Here is a 15,295-nt window from a genome sequence, read left to right as displayed (position 1 = left end):
CTTGGTTAGCAGCTGCACTGATAAAGATCAAAGAACAGGACGTGGTCCGATTTTATGGCCCACCGTTCCCACTCCTCTATCTCCTTTCCATCTGTTTCTGCCTTTCCTTTACAACATGTTCATCGATCTGGGTTGATGGTTTTATGGTTACTTTGTTCGGCCTGATCGAACAGGAAACTTAGCATATGTGCGATCGTTTTGGTGGGCTGGACAACGGAAAATGGGATTAACTTTGACTGTCGTGATTCGCCACTTTTTGAAATGCTACTTGTTCATTGGTTAGTTTTGTATGCACTGAATGTAAATTGTGATGTTGCCAGAAGCGTAATTTTCGGCATAAAAGACCGAGTTTCGTTCACTGAGTTGGTGCAGTCTCTGTCGAACTACCCGTGTGTACTTCGTAGACCTCTGTCCCTGGTTGCAACCTATAAACTGTGGTCTTTGACGCCATCAAGAAGTATCCCGTGTCTCTGTTTGCCAAGACAGGGGAATCCGGGGTCTTTGGGTGTTGCCCTGACACCGCTGGGTTATTGTAGCAGTATCGGTTCCGAGAAAACCCAGTACCTCATTTGGCGCCCAACGTGGGGCGACTTCAGCGGTACCGGTCCAAGCCAGAGGTTCGTGAGGAGCTTCGTGAGAAAATTCCGGAGTTGGCCAGCCACTTCAGCGACCCCTGTATGTCGACGTGGTTCCGAAGGTCTTTGCTGCGAGGTTTCCCGCGTCCCGACGGCTATGAAGGACTGCTGCCCTGACTGTCACCCTGTTTTGGAGCCTTAGACGTTTGTAGAGCGAGACGATTGACGGGTCTTCTGGTGACGCCATCGACAATTCAGTTAAGTATAAAGGGAGCGTCTCCTAGTTCTTAGTTTGGTTTGTATCCTTTAGTGGATAGCTTTGATTTGGTACCTGCAGGCCCCAAAGCCAAGGGATTTGTGTATTCACGAGCTTATCGATTTTAGATTACCCTTGTTGTTTGACGCTAGACTAGTGAGCAAGATGCCTGGTTTTAGCAGTCTTAGGAATTTGTTTAGTTGTGGTACTATTGGGGATTCCCGGTTAGAGGATTTGTGTCCGGTTCCTCCGATCGGAACTCCTACATACGAGTTGTATGTGAAACATGGTGTAGGTCCTATTAGCTATAATGAGATTTGGGTAAAATATACGAAGAATGACGGTGTACTACAGTGGCCCCGTTATGGTAGTTTCGAGACAGAAGTTTTAGATAATCTTGAAGTGAAGTTGTTCAAGAAGTAAGCCCGGCCGGCAATGTTTGACTCTTTCCGCATATGGCGCAAGGAAGCCAAACAGAAAGAAATCAAGTTAGCAAAGAAGAATAGAAAGGGTATGTCAATGGTGCAAGCTGCCGTTGCATACAGAGATAACGAAGAAGAAAAAGACAGTGAGCAGCTGCTTAGAGTGAGGAAGTTAGCGGTAGACAGATGCTACCCAGTCTTGCCGGTTAAAGAGCAGACAGACGAAAAGGATCTTGTAAAAGATCCTTTGATGTCACATTTGCTAAATTCACCACCACCTTATATCAGAATGCTACGGCACCACCACAGCCTACTGTGGCCGTGCAAGCTCCTATTGCTTTGCCTCCTGTTATTCCTTCACAGCCAGCTCCTCCGTTGGTTGTTGTTCCTAATGCGCAGCCTTCTCAAGGGTTGCCAACTTTGCCTTTACCTGCTACTACTGTCTCTATGCCTGTTCCGACTATGGATCCTACTACTACTGTTTCGTCTCCTCTTGTCCTTCCGACTGTTCCTTCTCCTAGACAGCGGATGACCGCTGCCTTTTCTAATTTCCTAACTCCTATTTTGGGACAAATGGGTATGTCTCCTGTGAGTGAGCGTAGACAGTCGCGTAGCCAATTGCCTGATACAGATGAACGAGTGGTTTTAGACCATATGGCACGTAGATGGGTGACGTATAAGTCCCAGTATGATCTAGAAGGTATTATGGATGTTTTCCGACAATGGGAAGCACCAAAGCAGCGTTACGTTTTTGAACTCATGTGTGCATTTCTCCATGAACAATGGATGGACGAAGTGGGTAGAGTTCCTGTAGAATTGACCCGATTGCGTTCGGAGTTTGCCAAAGGAACGATTGTGAGTCTACCCGATGTTGAGAAAGCGGTATCAACGTTACTGTTGCTCCGTAGCGATGTTCCTATTGAACGGTTGTTTGAGCCAGATTCGTCAGTTAGGAGACATGCGTGTCAATATCCGATGCGAGAGGTTCCTCCAGTATGGAGACCTGCTGATGCTGCTGCTCAGCCATCTGTTTTAGCTCACTTTCAGCGAGTGTGGGTACATGTACTATGGAACCGTGCAGAAGTTCTAGCACTTAAGCAGACTTTACCTGATCCGCGAAAGAATCCTGCAGGGTATTATAAAGAACTTGCGCAAACTGTGAGTTTGTGTGTCATGAATTTGGCGGATATAGATATGCTGTTTGGGAATGTTGTTCCACAGTCCATTTGGAATGTCATTTGTCATACAGATCATGATAATGAATTGGGCGATTCGTGGGTGAATCTCGCTGCAGCAAATGATAGACAAGTGGGAGGTGCTAAGCCTGAAGATGTTATTACTGAACTTCCTGGTAGAATTATCACTTTCATGAAGACTCTAATGCCTGAAGTCCGTGTTAATTGGGACAAGTTGTTGGCTTGTAAGCAGAAGAAAGACGAGTCTGTCTCAGACTTTTTCTCGCGTTTTGAGGAAACTTTTGTTGACCATAGCGGTTAAGATATGGCTACTGAAGGTGGCCAGAGATTGTTTGTTGATAAATTCGTGCACAATATTCTTCCTGAGTTGTGTACTAAGTTGAAGGATTCCGAGAGTGCTTGGTCTGTTTCTACTGCGGCGCAAATTCTTGCTACGGCTCAGTACTACGAGAATAGGCGTAAGGATGAGTTAGAGAGAGCGGATAAGAAGACTAAGGAATTGAAGACTAAAGTTCTTCTACAACAAGCTTATCCACCCGTGTTAATAATCAGCGTGATTATCAGCAATCACCACAGTATTCGAGGAACTCGCAAAGAGACGAGACCCCTCAACAACAGCGTATTCAGTATGGGCCTAATCAGTGTGCATATTGTAGAGAAGAATAGTTGTCCAGTTTTGTTGCAACGTGCAAATAGTGCTCCTGGCGTTAGAGGTAGAGGTGCTCAACAAGCGCCTAGAGGTAGAGGTCGCGGACAGAACGCGCGCCCTTTGCCTCCGCAAAATTCAATGAACAGTTTTGATCAACAGCAGAATTCTTCTGGTAGGTCTACACAGTACTACGTAGATGATTATTATGCTGAAGGCGACGAAGAGCAAGGTAATGATTGTTAGGACAGCCATGGACAAAGAGAGGGAGTTGTTTCAGTTCCGGTAGATCAGAGTGGACCTTACGTGGAAGTGATTGCATCAGGTGTGTCAGAGCCTTTTCTGATAGACACTGGTGCTACGAAGAGTTCTATTATGCATTCCAAGCTCCCTGGCGCACCTTTGTCTGGCTTTAATAATGTTTCTATTGGTTTTTCTGGCGCCTCCGTTATGAATCCGATTTCCGTTCCATTGCCTCTTTCTGTTGGTCCTCGTAGGTTTGAAGCACCCCTTCTTTTGACTACAGATTGTAATGAGAACTTGTTAGGCCTTGATTTGTTGAAGAGATTATATTTGCGACTCTGTACTGTTCTCCGTCAGGAGTACATCTTACTTTGGGTGAGAATGTGATTTCTCCGATATATGTTTCGAAATATTGTCTTCCACCGGAATTGTCTTCGCTGCCAGATTCGTTATGGGCTACGGGTGCGAATGATGTGGGCCTGTTAGACCTTCCTCCATATGTTGTGACGTTGAAAGCGAATGCTCAGTTACCACGCATTCCGCAATATCGTATTTCAAGCGATGGTGAACGAGCGCTTTTAGCGATCATTTATGATCTGATTGACAAAGGCGTTATTGAAGAAACTCGAGGTAATGTGTGCAATAGTCCGGTTTTGCCTGTTCTGAAGAGAACTGATTCTTCACAGCCTCCTGTATATAGGTTTGTTATTGATCTTCGTGAAGTGAACAAGATCGTTGTTCCGCAATTCCCTGTTGTACCCGACATTACTGCGTTACTGACTTTGATTCCAGCTTCTGCTACCTGGTTTTCGGTGATTGATTTGAATAATGCTTTCTTCAGCATCCCGATTGCCATAGAGAGTAGAGATATCTTTGGATTCTCTTTAGGAGGACGAAGTTTCCGCTTTAAGCGCGCTCCTCAAGGTTATTGTGAGAGTCCATCAATTTACAGTCAAGCTCTGAAGACGCAACTTGACTTGTTGGCCCTACCTGAAGGTGCGGCCCTTATCCAGTATGTGGACGATTTGTTGGTCGCTGCCGATACTGAAGAGCTATGTAAGGATGCCACTGTGTCCTTGTTGTCTCATTTGTCTGAATGCCATCATAAAGTTTCTCTCTCGAAGCTGCAATTCTGTCACCAAGAAGTTACCTACTTAGGTCACCGCTTATCGAAGGAGGGAAGGAAACTGACCCCAGAAAGAATCCAGACCATTGCGAAAATGAGTGTCCCTACGACACAGAGAGAAGTACGTGCGTTTTTGGGTATTACGTCATACTGTAGACAGTGGATCCCAAATTTTTCCCTTCTAGCGAAACCTTTGATAGCTCTTACGGTTAAGGATACTCCAACTCCGATTCCTTAGACTGAGGAATGCCAAAAGAGTTTCTCTGAGCTACGTAATGCGTTGTGTTCGGCTCCTGTGCTGGGTACTCCCGACTACAGTAAGCCTTTCACATTGTATGTCCATGAGAGAGAAGGATGTGCATTGTCGGTTTTGACCCAACAATTTGGCGGGAAGCAACGCCCATGTGCGTACTTTTCGTCAACTTTAGATCCTGTGGCTAGAGCGTTGCCGAGTTGCTTGAGAGCAACTGCAGCAGCGGCTGTTTCGATCCGACAATCTGCTGGTTTGGTTATGGATAATACGCTAGTGGTTATGGTTCCACATGCAGTGGATACCTTGTTGAATCGGACGAAGACACAGCACTTGACTAGTGCTCGGTTGTCAGGATATGAGCTTACGTTGTTAGCAAGCCATGTGCACATCAAGAGGTGCAATACCCTAAATCCGGCTACGTTGTTGCCAATTTCGCTTGAGACAGACGATGATAGTGAAGAGCAACATGATTGTTTCTTGAGAACTGAAGAAGAGACGAAAGGGAGGATAGATCTGAGAGATACTCCTCTTCCTGATTGCAACGATGCCTTGTGGGTTGACGGCTCGTGTTTTAAATTACCAAATGGCGATACCACTGCAGCATATGCCGTGACGACTTTACATACAGTTGTCGAAGCTGTACGTATCCCGCACAATTCTGCTCAAGCGGCGGAATTGATTGCACTTACGAGAGCATGTGTGTTGGCGAAAGGGAAACGAGTGAACGTGTATACTGATAGTCAGTATGCATTTGGAGTGGCCCATAGTTTTGGACGATTGTGGCGTGAACGTGGATTTTTGACATCGCATGGGACGAAAATCCAGCATGGGCAGCTGGTGAATGAACTTCTTGAATCTCTTACGTTACCTTTGCAAATAGCGATCGTAAAATGCAGTGCCCATAAAAAAATCACGGATGATGTTGGTCGTGGTAATGCGTTTGCGGATGAAGTTGCGAAAGAAACTGCTAGGAATGTGACGAGTCGAATGTATGTTGTGGGACCAGCGAGATGGGTTCCGGAGAAAGGTATGTGTGAAGACACCATTGAGAGCGTGAAGATTATCCAGAGTGAGGCTACCAAGAAAGAGTTGGATGAATGGAGAGAGAGTAAGGGAAGGTTGGATTCGAACGGTTGTTGGACTGATTTGTCGGAACATCAAAGATGGTTGCTGCCAAATGCGTATGTGCTTCCAGTTGTTACAATGGCGCATGGATTGGCACACATTAGTGTGAAAGGGATTTGCAAGTTGTTGGCTCCGGTTTGGCAGAATGTGGGAATACCTAGATGTGCAGATAATTTGGTTAAGAATTGTATGGTGTGTTTGATGCATAATCCTGGCAAGAGAACTCCAACACCAGCTGGTCATTTTGCTCCTCCTACGTATCCGTTGGAGGCTTTGCAGCTAGATTTTATCCATATGGAAAGATGCAACAACTTAAAGTATGTGTTAGTGATTGTTTGCTCTTTTTCTAGATGGGTAGAAGCTTACCCTCTTAAGGACAACACTGCTTTGTCCACTGCCAAAGCTTTGATAAAAGAATTCTTCCCTAGGTGTGGATTGCCGAGAATCATTTGGAGTGATAACGGAAGTGAGTTTGTGGGTCACGTGATGAAGAGAGTGTGTGATGGTCTCGGAATTAGGCAGAAATTCCACGCTGCAAATCATCCCCAATCAGCTGGTTTAGTCGAGTGCTATAATGGCACTTTGAAGTTGAAATTGTCCAAAATTCAAGAGAGCACTGGTTTACAATGGCCAGATGCTTTGCCTTTAACACTTTTGTCCACCCGAATGACTGTGCATTCACGAATGGGTTTGAGTCCGTATGAGGTCGTGTTTGGTCGCCCGGCGAATATTTGGGGCGTACCAAGACCGACGAGATTTAGTGACCTTGAATACCCTGTTCTGCTTGACTATTTGTGTGAATTAACCAACAACTATTAATACAGAGTTCCCCAGGTAAAGTCAACTAAATGACTGGCATGAGCCTCTCTCTCATTAAGTCAGACAGAAAGGGTGAGTGTTGTGAACCCTTTTCGGAATTTTTAGGGATACCTCACACAGGTCACCGGTTGGACTACACTTGTAATCCCACCCGGTGATCGTCCAGCGTCATCATCGGTATCCTGCCCCTGCGACAGACTGGCGGTGCAATGCCTGTCGGGCAACAACAGATGTCGCACTTTGGCGGGGATCTTCTATTCCTTAGCCAAAGGGTGTGTGGGTGTGCGGGGCCTAAAAAAAGAAGGGGTTTATGGTTGTGCAAAAGTGAGCGTGAGTGTGATATAAAAAAAGTCAGTAGAGTCCAAATAATGGGTTTTTAATGGCATGGCTCACTGCTTTATTAAAATAATAAGGGGTATTGAGGCGGGACAGTCAAGGTAGTAAAGCCTCATTCGACCCTTAGTGAACAAATGGTCAACATGTTTCTCGCCACGAAGGCAATTCGTCAGGACCAAAATAAACAGTGCTCATATAATTGCAGGGGATCCCTCAGTGATCAGAGGGATCCAGTATACGACCTGGTGTGTGTCGTATGGTGATCCTTCGTCAGGTCCCTTCCCAGAACCGTATTCCTACTAGTGAAGCTCCCTCGCGCTGACCTGGTGGGGCCAGAACTCGGTGTTGGACACCTGATAGTTCTTGGCAGAGGGCGTCTAGGCACCTACCCCTCCCACTCCGGATGATACCGCAGGACAGCCGGTCAGCCGGTACATTTGGATGGCGTCGGCCTGTCCAAATGGGTTGTCCTAAAAGTGGACAAGGCGATAACCCAAAAGCCTGATTGCCAATCACGCGCAAGCGTTTAACATAAATGGTGACGCAAGCCAATGGAAAAGAAGGGCGTGGCTTAAAGTCCCCTTTTAAAATTGTTTCAATTCCAAAAGGCCCTCACAGAGCGAGCAGCACGCATACGCTGCAACGCCAGGCGAGACCTAAAAAGGGGACAATTGAATAACTCTTCAATCAATAAATCAAGCTACTTGTAAAGTGTGACTACTCACCCGTTAGGGTCTCAAGGTGCTGAGTAGGGGGCAAGTGGGTATGTGATTCAGTCAAACAGCCAGTTCTTGCGGTCCTTCCTGAATGGTGGCAGCAATGGTGATTGCCTGAGGTGCAGAGGCAAGGAGTTCCAAGACTTTACAGGGAGGTAGGAAAAGGATCTTCTTCCAGCCTTGGTCTTGCGGATCAGTGGGATGGTGGCCAAGGCCAGTTGGGTGGAGCGGGGATGTCTGGTGGGAGTGTAGAAGGCAAGGCAGTGGTTGAGGTATGCAGGTCCAGTGTTGTGGAGGCTTGAGGATGATCACAGTGCGCGTAGGACACGGGTTGCTGCAAGTAGGCGGGCCGACTTTCCTTGGGTGGAGGGAAGGCACTGACCCGAATCCTTATACCTCGAGGCTTCCTGGCAGGGATGTGTTATTGGTTTGGGGTTGGGGGGGGGGGAGTAGGTATTAAAAAAGCAGCGACATTCGACAGGCCTACCTTGATTGATGTCGAATTATTGTTCACATTGTTACTTTATCACCTAGCGCCATCCCAGGTCGTAGACTTTTGCCGCCCTGCCTCCGGGATGTGGGCTGAATGGCTGTGTGATGCTGGAAGACCTATTGGGGGTGGGCGAAGTACGGAGACGGGCAGTGATATGAGTAAGCTGTATAACTTTGATGCTGCAATAAAAATTGTTTAAAAAAAAATGTAAGTGGCCCTTTTTTAACTGAAGGTTTTACTGTGCTTAATCAAGGCTCCCCTCCCCCCCCCCCCGGCAGCATGGGAATGCGCAAGGTGGGAGGCACGAAGGTCGGAGTTGAGACTCAACGCACTACTATTGACTCTTTCCTAGCACAAGCTGTGGAAGTTTTCTCCAAAGAGATAGATTTGGCAGAACGCTGCCTACCCCTGGGCATGGCTGGGTCATGTGAGCACGTAGAACACACTGGGGAGCTTGATCTAAATGGGGGGCTACAATGAGTGAGCTTCTGTGTAATCATGAGGCTTCAGCCATTGTCATCCCACAGGAACCACCTCTAGCATCAGATGGGGCTCCTTCCCCTCCGGCTTCTATCCCCCCTGTTACCCCCGCTCACCAGCTGCTAAATGCAAGAGAAAGTCCAGAAGAGCGGTGACTACTAGCCCTACAGCCTTTATTGCATCAAATTGTTCTCAGGTCAATGATTGTTCAATTGCTTTTGGGTGAATAATTCTGGGCTCCTGTCTTACAGAACTTTACGGACACTGTCATAGTCATGGTTTAACTGCTTATGGAAAAGATTGGAGCATTTGGAAGATTACATTGATAAAGTAATTTCCCTTTATCACAGCACGTCCACAATGAGTGCTACCACAGGGGGGCCGGTCCCCAATGACCTAGGCCAGAGTCATCATACTACTAACCTAACTGTTTTACAACAAACTGTCCGGGCATCCCCTAGAGAGGGTGGTGCCCTTGGTTCTGTTGCTGGGGGATCGGAAATAAGGTGCGTATCGGGGTTGCCTCGATGTCGGGGCTATCATCTACACAGTCAAGAGCCACAATCAACACATGTGTGAATCATCCTATCAGCCCAGATGTGTATTCACAGAACACCGAACTGAGACGTGTCGACTGCAGAGCTCAATTATCTCCTTGTGACCCTATCCATATCAACTTGCCACCAGCCTTTTGTCCATATGTAGTTGTCTTGGTCAATGTCCCTCCCTTAAATCCTGGACAACAAGGATCCTCCGAGACTTCAAAGAATAAAGTTGCCCATTGGCTGAATAAGAATCATATATTTTCCATTAAGAGAGCACACCACATTTTGTTAGCCAGGAAAGTGGGATGGGTGGGGCCACTCAAGAAAAGTTTTCAGGGGTATTGTGCTATTATTAATATATCACCCCAGCTATGCAGAGGATATTCTGGCTAAGTCACCACTGTGCTCCCCTTTTGTTTGATCCATGGCTCTTTTTCCATTGGGCTTTTTCTATCGTCACTTATGACCAATTGATTAAACATACAATGTGAATTATAATATACAGGAAGTACCTGGCAGTAGTCAAAGTTCGTATTCGCCTTTGGTTATGACCAATAGGTTTCAGGTGCTTAGTTCCCTACAAGATAATGACTGACTTAAGCATAGCATCACAAGGCCACAAAAAGAAAAAACTCTGAGATAGGAAATGTGACTGATCCTGGTCTGATCAGGGAGGGTTCTCGTAATAGCTAGGGTAATTTTAGACCTCTTGACAGGATTGATAATGCTAACTCTGCCAATAGTAAAAATAATTCTAATACTAGCCTTAGATGTTCATATCTTGTCGGACTGGCACCTAGTACCACTAACCAAGTCATGGAGGATTGCATAACGCGGAATGTAGGAGGGTGCCTGAATATGATGAGAATCAAGGAGTGGGCACATATTATATCTGACATTGATGTCCTCTGCATGCAGGAAACATGGGGGCATATTTACAAGCCCCTATCGCCACAGGAACATCACTTTTAATGACATTCCTGTGGCAATATTGACTTTGGCTTATTTAAAAGGCGAGGTTAAGCCACTTAACGTGTTTTAATTGAATATGAGGCGGTAGTCCGCATGCGTTTACAACGCATGCCATTACAACGCGGTCATTACCACGACCGCGTTGTTAGATTGCATAACTTTACAATGCAAGTCGGAACAACAACTTGCTTTAGGTTGGGCTGGATGTTGGAATAGTATAATTTACTATTCCAACTCCAGTCTGTGCAACAGTAGGGAAGGTGTTGGATTTTAAATCCAACACCTTCTTCCCCCTACAACGCAAGTCTTTGTTCCGACTTGTGTTGTAATGGTATGCGATGTCACAACATGGTCGTTGTAACAACTGCGTTGTAATGGCATACATTGTCTCGCATGAATGGTAAACGCTGTTTACCATTTTAAGGACCCTTGTAAATAAGGCACCCTTTCATTCTATACTTAGCAGGAAAGGGATGGGCGATGGGTGTTGCGGTGGGCATTCTGCCACAACGCCCATTGATTTTGACGCTGCCCCCAATTTACGAGGCAGCGTCAAAATTAAGACTTGGTCTTAACATGGTGAGAGAAGGAGAAATACTTTATTTCTCAGTGTTTTTGCTGTTTCTATGTGTGCGGCATTGTGCTTCACACATAGAAATAGCAAAACGCCATGAATGATTGTATAAGTGCAGGAAGATGTCACTCCCTGCACATAAACAATCATTAAAAAAATGATTGCAACTTCTATGTGTGCTGCACATTGTAGCATACAGAGGTTTCAAATCGCCATTTGTGATTGTTTATGTGCCGGAAGGGACACCTTCCGGCACATAAAGAATAATTCCCTCAACCCAGTTGTTATGGTGCAAAGGTGCCTATATTGGGTGTTAGGCAGCTTAATTTAGCGCCAGTGCTAGGGAAAATGCAGGGATGTGTCATAAATAAGGCACATCCCTGCATTTTCAGAATGGCATAGTGTGGTGTTAGCATTTTGTGCTTATTGCCACGCTCCGTCATTCGGTTGTAAATATGCCCCTATGTGTGTAAACGTGGGGTATGTATAAGGGTTCTTCGTGCACTTCCCATGCACTATACTCACCCTAAATGAGGAGATTGGTCCCTGTAAGGCTGACCCCAGAGTAGGGGCAACCTTAATGGGTCTCAGTGTTAAAAAGAAGTGGATAGGGTAATGCGGGTTCCTGAATACATGTAAAAATTACATGTGCATTCTTATTTGGAGTTTTGCAGATGTAAGATTTTTTTAGAGGATGAGAAGGGGCGAGATTCTTGCAAATCATTTGAGCTAGTGTGCCTTCAAGAGACATGGGATGTAGAGGGAAATTACCCTTCTTCAGAGATAGTATTGTAAGTGGAATTAAGAAGAATTTGGGAAAAGACCTTACTAGGGTGCTCTTTTTTTCCAATAATTATGTTGATGGGGGATTTTAATTTACATCCTTGTGTTGCATTCATAGCGAACAGGAGGGAACAATGACAGTATGAGTTATTAGAGCAGGTAAACTTTGCCCATCCAAGTCAAGGAGACATCTTCAATTTACTGAAGTCTGTATACAATCTTATTAACCTTTGAACTAAAGAAGAATACGAGTCTCCTAGGTCAGTCGGTCAGTACCTACTTTTAAGAGTGAAGGCTCTTACACTACTATTGCTTGTATTTCGGTGTCTGCATGCTTGATCTCATTTTTGGTGGGTTTTAGTAGAACGGTGTGGAGTATCTATAGCGACCATAACCCAATCATGGCAGAGTTTGGTTGGTATGATTTTACGGTTAAGTGCAGTATTATGTATAAAGAGGCTCTCATAACTAAGCAGCAAGGCAGACGTATTAGGTGGGGCAAGATCATCCCAGAGAATTTCGGTACAAGACTGTAGCCAGGACTGTGGTAATGCTTTTGCATTAGCGCTCTAGTGTTCCGCTAGGCGGAACAGGAAGGGGAGCAGCGGAACCGGAAGGCGGCCATCTTAGGGCATTGGCGCCGACCGTTCCATTGTAAGCAGTTGTGTTTTCCCGGCGCTCCGTCCAATAAAGATAGTTAAATACATCACGCGTCCTCATTACTTTGAACTCCACAATGGAGACGAGGCTTCAGGCGTGACGCTGACCCACGTACAGCGTGCCGCGCTGGTTGAGCCGATCCTGATGAGGCTACATTTTCGAACGGACCGGCGCAATCGACAGTTGGGGAACACGACGGAGCGTGGCAGAGGACCACAACAAGCAGTACACAGCGCGCCCCTCAGTCTGCGGAGCATAGAGGAAGCAGACGGTGGAGGTAGGCCTGCAGGCACCCCAGTCACCGCGCATCACAGGGCCATCAACCCCGGTCACAAGCCCATTGGCCTCCACGCCTGCGAGCATAGCGATAGTGCCCGCGCAGCGGGGAGGCAGGCCGAGGGCAGAGGGGAGCACCGGCCTCGGTGAGGAGTAACCTGGCCTGGCAAGCTGGCGGAACTGGGAGAGGGCAGAGGGGAGTCATCCAACGCTCGCCCAGGAGGGGTAGCAGGCACACAGGAGGAGGGAGTGGAAGACTCACATACAATACCTGCTCCCGAACACGCAGTACAAGCGGAAGACAGTGACAGTGACCTTGAGGCAAGGGACCCGGCTGGGCAACACGCGCCAGGTAGCCCTCCCGGGAGGACTGTCCCCATCCAGCACACCAGACATAGAGCGGACAACATGGCGGTACCATCGTCATCCCTCACACAACTCGTGCCTTCCCTAACCAATCCAGGGGAACCAGAGAGGCTATGGGAGGACTGGAAGAGATATTTCCTCAACTACCTCGACGCGTTGGAGGAGGAAGCAGGCGCGCCATACTCCAGCAAAAGAAGAAAAAAAATCTTGCTTCACAACCTGGGCCCGGAAGGGATCAGAGTCTACGACACCATCGTAAAAGTAGAAAGAGATGCTGCGGACACTGATGTATTCGGCCACGCCATCGCCGACCTAGACGCACATTTCAGGCCGGTGGTGTGTGTTGCCATTGACCGTTATAATTTTTTCCAAAGGAAACAAAAGAGTAGTGAGACTGTAGATGAATACGTGGTTGCCCTGCAAAAACTAGCGCTCACATGCAAGTTTGGGACACTACATGATGACCTAATCAGGGACCAGATCATCATGCATACATCGAGCACCCATGTCCAGGAGAAGCTATGGGTGAATGGAGATGCCCCCCTCAAAGAAATTTGGGCGATGGTAAAGAAGGTCGAGCTATCCAAACGCTGCGCCCAAGCCGCCAAAAAGGAAACGGGAGGCACGCAGACCGTGTGCAAGATAACGACACAAGTTAGAGGAGAGCGTCCCAAGCCACGGGAGCCCCAGAGAAACCAGGACAGCAGACGCCCAAAACCCAACCATTCGACAGATCAAAGGGCGATCAAAGGAGGACGTCAGAGCTGCTACAGGTGCGGGAGTGCTACGCACCTTGGAAACGATAAAGTGTGCCCAGCGTTCCGGGCGAAATGTTCATATTGCGGAATATTTGGCCACTACGAAAAAGTGTGCCGCCGAAAACCGAAAGGAACAGCAGTCAAATACGTGGACCATGAACTGCAGGGCGAAACCACTGAATCAGAGGAGACAGAAGAACTGGATGAAATACTGTACATAGACGTCCAGGTACTGGAAATGGAAGGGTCAGGAATCGACAAGCCCCGTTTGGACATGCACATTGGGGGAATACCATTGGAAATGATAGCGGACAGCGGTGCTCCAATTTCCATAATTCAAAGGAAGGTGTGGGAGGACAAGTTCGTGTCAAAGCACGGTGAGAACCTACACCCCATGGACTTGCGTCCCGTCACATACACGGGACAGAAAATCCCAATGTTGGGGTATTGTCCTCTATCATTTGAGTTCAGAGGCCGCCAAGCCATATGCAAACTATACATAGCAGAGAAAGGCCCATCGGTGTTAAGTTGGAGAGACCAGGGTGCCTTAGGGATTCAACTCAACCCGGGAGGAATCGAGAAAATCCTCCTTATGGACATGGACAGAAGAGATGACATCGACTCATGGAAACGAGCGTACCCAAGAGTATTCAATGGCCAAATAGGGGAGCTAACCAGATACAAGCACCTTATCAAGTTGAAAGAAGGAGCGACTCCGGTGGTGCACAAAGTGAGAAGACGGTCTTGCAGATTCTGAGACCGAGACAGTCCCGAAATTTGTGACGTTCAGTGATGCTCGTTTGATTGGGACTAACTCAGAACAGGAAAGTGACTCTCTTTTGCAAGCATCAATACCTCCTGCAGATCGATTGGACATTACCGAGCCTCATCTTTTGTTGGTTGATCAAGAGTTACCTGGAAGAAATAGATACAATTTGAGATCGAGAACAAAGGACAAATAAAGTTAATAAAGGTGATTTTTTTACTGTTTGCAGGTTAACTCTCCACCAAGGATCTACGTATTTTTGTTTTTCTGAACTGCCATCCGGTTCTTGCTGCTAGGGTCGCGGTTGCTACCAGTCTTGGGAGTGTAAGTCTGAGACACTAGGTCTTGGATTCTATTGGTCCGGGGCAGCCTTCCTGGGTATAGCAGAGGCACTCTCAAGCAGAATCAACCAACCACCGCGGGCAGCAACTTTAGTTTAGGATGGATTTCTTTGAGTTGGAGAGACCTGTGCAGACACTGACTTTTAGAAAACGTATTTGCAAAATAATGTCGAAGAAATGTTTTTGGATACCATGCATACTTTTACTACTGAGTTTCGTAATTTTCATAATTGGTTATATAGCATTTGTTTCACTGTGCAATCTACACTTTCACCTACTGTTTCCTCTCATTCTTTCCACCCTTTGCCTGAATATGAGGTAGTAAGACGAAAGGAATTCGCTAATAATTCCTTCATACAGCTTTTACATCAGCATCAGTTAGTGATCAATACAACGAACTGCTGGATTTGTGGTTTGATGCCTCATACCACCGATAAAGGAACTCCTTATTTGGTCCTGCCCTTTAGTTTGAATGGTTAGATTCGAGCTTACAGAACCATGTTCATATATGCCCACAGTGTTGACCCCTTACGTTCACCGAGAGATAATCCGAAGAATAGTCCTATAG

The 15,295-nt window shown here is 46.6% G+C and overlaps 1 protein-coding gene across 2 annotated transcripts in view; it reads right to left on the bottom strand.

Annotated features, from left to right (window-relative positions):
• Positions 1-15,295, bottom strand: part of ASTN2 (astrotactin 2) — a 2,581,355-nt gene that overhangs the window by 1,771,377 nt on the left and 794,683 nt on the right. The window lies entirely within an intron of this gene.

Source organism: Lissotriton vulgaris, chromosome 5 (assembly GCF_964263255.1).
Source record: "Lissotriton vulgaris chromosome 5, aLisVul1.2, whole genome shotgun sequence".
In the NCBI taxonomy this organism is placed as follows: domain Eukaryota; kingdom Metazoa; phylum Chordata; class Amphibia; order Caudata; family Salamandridae; genus Lissotriton; species Lissotriton vulgaris.
This window is presented reverse-complemented; position numbering and strand designations above follow the sequence as displayed.